Raw genomic sequence first — 3,466 nt, 5'->3', positions numbered from 1 at the left:
TCCTATTGGCTATTTATTTAAATTAAAATGAGCCGACTGTTTTAAAGCTCCACTGTGTGATATTTTCCCCCATCTACACTGTAAGAAATGATTCTGTGGCCATGTAGATTTAAATTAATGTTTTTGGTTAAAATGTATTCAATATAATTGTGTTTATGATTTTGAGGCAAATATTTAATTAAATTTAAAATAAAAATGGTTGGAATAAAATCTACCCATTGTAGTTAAATAAAACTTAAGCATTATATTTACCTAATCCCAAATGGAGAGAATATTGAGTTAATTCAAATTAATGTAATCAGGCAAATTTAAATTGAAAAGCACTTCCTGTCAAAGTGCGCCTTTTTAAAAAAAAAAAAAAAAAAAGTCAGCTGGCCTACAAGACAATAGAGAGTAAGGCTACAGACAGTGAATGTTCGTTTTCTTCTACATTGCTCATCTTGCAAAATTTAACTGGTTGACTTAGGTAAGAAAACTTCTTTTGTTATCACTGGAACGAGTAGTGGTATATTACAATTTAAAATGAGTTACCACAGAAAAAGAGACTCAGCAGCAACACAAAGTTGACTTCTGTCGGAAGGCAGAATGTTGTTACGCTATAATATTAACACAGCATTATACATTTTGTAAGAATTTTTATGTATCGAAGTCGAACTTTTATTTTGAAGGATGTGTGTTAGCATTTTCACTGTCATGGTTCCTCTTTTGCGTGTTAAGTATGTTTTAATGAAATTGCGTAAATAAGTACATTGGGTTTAATTTTAAGGTTCCATAAAGAGCAATATTTGGGGTTATCGCTGGAAGAGCATCGTATATTTCAGACGGCACTTGACGCAGTTCTGTTGGCTTTACTTCTCGTGTGTGGAGCTCGTCTTCCCGGGCAGGTAACGTAACTTCTCTCTGTTTTTTCACCGTTTTGTTGCAACTTGCAAATGTGAAGTTAACTTAGCTAAATCCACGTGAAGTCAGTCTATTAACAGTGTTACGTTTTAGAGTAGCAATTTTATTTTTTACCATCCATCTGTTAATTCTATTGTGGTAATGTCCGTCCTTAGCGGCTAGCAGCGAACACAGCTCATGCCTTTAAGATGCTGCTTTTTGTTTTATAAATTGATCCGAGGCAAGGCAATTTTATTTGTATAGCACATTTTGGAAACATTTAGTTTCAAAGGGCTTTACATAGCATCATGACAACAGCCTCTGCCCTTAATTTCTCAAGTAGGTGCTTGATCTAGATATGTGACCTTTATCTGTAAATTAAATTAATGATGGTTTTCTTCAGAATTTCTTTTTATCTGAATATTTTTTTGGTAATGCATCGTGTAGGTCTTAAATTTACATCTTTATGGTCTTAAAATGTCTTAAAGGTCTTACATTTGACTTATTGTAACCTGAATGGACCCTGTACAAAAACATCAAAATGGAGAAAACAAAACAACAGACCAATTTGACACCAAGGCCTGCGAGAAAATAAAATCTAATACAATCGATTTATAAGCTATGAAAACAATAATGAATGTATTTTCTAGTAATGTGATATCCTTGCAATATATTTCTGACAGTTTTATACTAAGACAATGACAATTTCTTGTTGTAGGATGCTGAGAACTTGGAGGAACTTGAACAGGCCATAATGGCCATTACTGTGACCCCAAAGCCTGGAGCTATTACAAGCAACACCCCAAAGAACATTGGGATCGTCATAGAGGGCGTGGAAGTCATCACAGGACTTGGAGATATTGCAAGGGCTTGCTCTGTCCTCCTTGGCTTGACCTACGCGATGCATCTTAAATATCCCACACAGCTTAAGTACACCTTTTGAGGTCTTCCAAAAACTTTTCTTCGAACTGGATGATTTAAAGCTTTTAAGCAAAGTCCAGTCTCTCAAGAGCAACCTTCAGGCTTGAAATGAGACTGTATTGCCGTGCAGACTTTTGTGCTACACAATGTTTATCTTCTACAGAGCGTGAAAATAGCTGAAAGTGCTATGTTTGTAAGTTTGCACTGATCTGTCCCACATATGTCATGACATTTTAATTTTTGTAAGTTCAAAGTCTTTAAGATCATTATTGATTCAATGTAGTGGCTAAGTGAGGTCATAAAGCATGGAAACTGGATTTTGGACACATCACCATTCTGTATGTCATTTATTTTTGTTTTTACAAAATAGTTTAAAGTCAGCATTCTCTCCTTTTTCAAATGTCTGGTTTGAAATGCAAGATCCATCTTCTGGCTTGAAATATAACTGGTTGCAGTGTTCAATGATGTGCTACAACGTGTCTAAAGCACAAAAGTGAATTGTTAATAAAATTCTTGAGTATTCACATTCTGTACTTTCTGGGCCATATTTATAAGGAATATTTCGATTTAATTAATTGCATTGATTAAATTCAAATAAGTGTGCAGATTAATGTAGATGATTACTCAATTATGATATGTAGAATCTAATTAATTTTTATTAGTACTATTTACACATTAGGGAGTTTATCTTTTTCAAATCAACTCAATATTTTTGTTTAGGTTATAATTAATTCTGTACCGTTTTCTATTCAAATTTACTAATATTAAATGTGTAACTATTAAGAGTCTCATTTAATTAATATTTACTCAATGCCAAACCTTGTGAAATTTAATTAATAATATTGCTTGTAATCTGTTGCCTCATTTTTATTGAGTAGATATGGTGTATTTTTTTTTACAGTGTAGCGGTGTAAAGGTATATGACCATCCAGTGAATAATAGTTCCCTTTCGTTCAGTCACTCCGACGTAACGTCAGTGACTGACGAATGGGGGTTTCGCTTAGAAGCCTGTCATCTCCGAGACTAGAAAGCGCCCAATGGCAGTGCCAATGCCATGGGCATGCGAGATTTGCATGCGTAACTCCGCCTACCCACGTGGGTATATAAGGAAGTAGCTGGCATCATCTCATTATGTTTTAATGCTTCGGAGCCAAGGGTTACATACCTTTCACTCCTATAAGCCTTCTGAGTTAAGTCAGTTCTTCGAGACGATCAGGATCTTCCAGTCGGTGTTGGTGTTCGGCGCGTTCCAGCGGTCACATACTTCCTGCCTGCTGGTCAGACGATTGGTTTCCAGTTGGTGTGTGGTCCCCTGGGCGCTTCGGCATCAACTGCGAGGTTAATCCTCTCACAAAAGAGCTCACACGTGGCACGTCCTTTTCAGGATGTCTCGCCCGTGTGCTTCTGGGTGTGGCCGGTCTCTACACTCTTCTGATGGGCACTCGCACTGTCTGGCATGTTTGGGCTTTCAGCATGCTCAGGCGGCGCTTGTGGATGAGTCATGTTCCCACTGCGGGAACATGGCCATCTCCGTGTTGCGGTCGAGACTCAATGATCTCCGTGCGGCCGCCGGAGTGAGAGTCCCCTCCGTCACCCCCCGATCTGATGTGTCCGCGGCCTCGGTCTCATCCGGTCCGCGGGGCGTCTCTTCGGCTGGTGGCCAGGG

General features: G+C 38.0%; 1 long non-coding RNA gene across 1 annotated transcript; it reads left to right on the top strand.

Moving 5' to 3' along the window:
- The first annotated feature begins 338 nt into the window (after positions 1-338).
- On the top strand, positions 339-2,330 carry LOC137045321 (uncharacterized). The gene is made up of 3 exons (XR_010898739.1): positions 339-466; positions 767-884; positions 1,598-2,330. It is a non-coding gene; the product is annotated as an uncharacterized lncRNA (long non-coding RNA).
- The last annotated feature ends 1,136 nt before the right edge of the window (positions 2,331-3,466 follow it).

This window comes from Pseudorasbora parva, chromosome 17 (assembly GCF_024679245.1).
Source record: "Pseudorasbora parva isolate DD20220531a chromosome 17, ASM2467924v1, whole genome shotgun sequence".
NCBI classification, from domain to species: domain Eukaryota; kingdom Metazoa; phylum Chordata; class Actinopteri; order Cypriniformes; family Gobionidae; genus Pseudorasbora; species Pseudorasbora parva.
The sequence above is the reverse complement of the archived record's forward strand: the minus strand, read 5'-3'. Positions and strand labels throughout refer to the sequence as shown.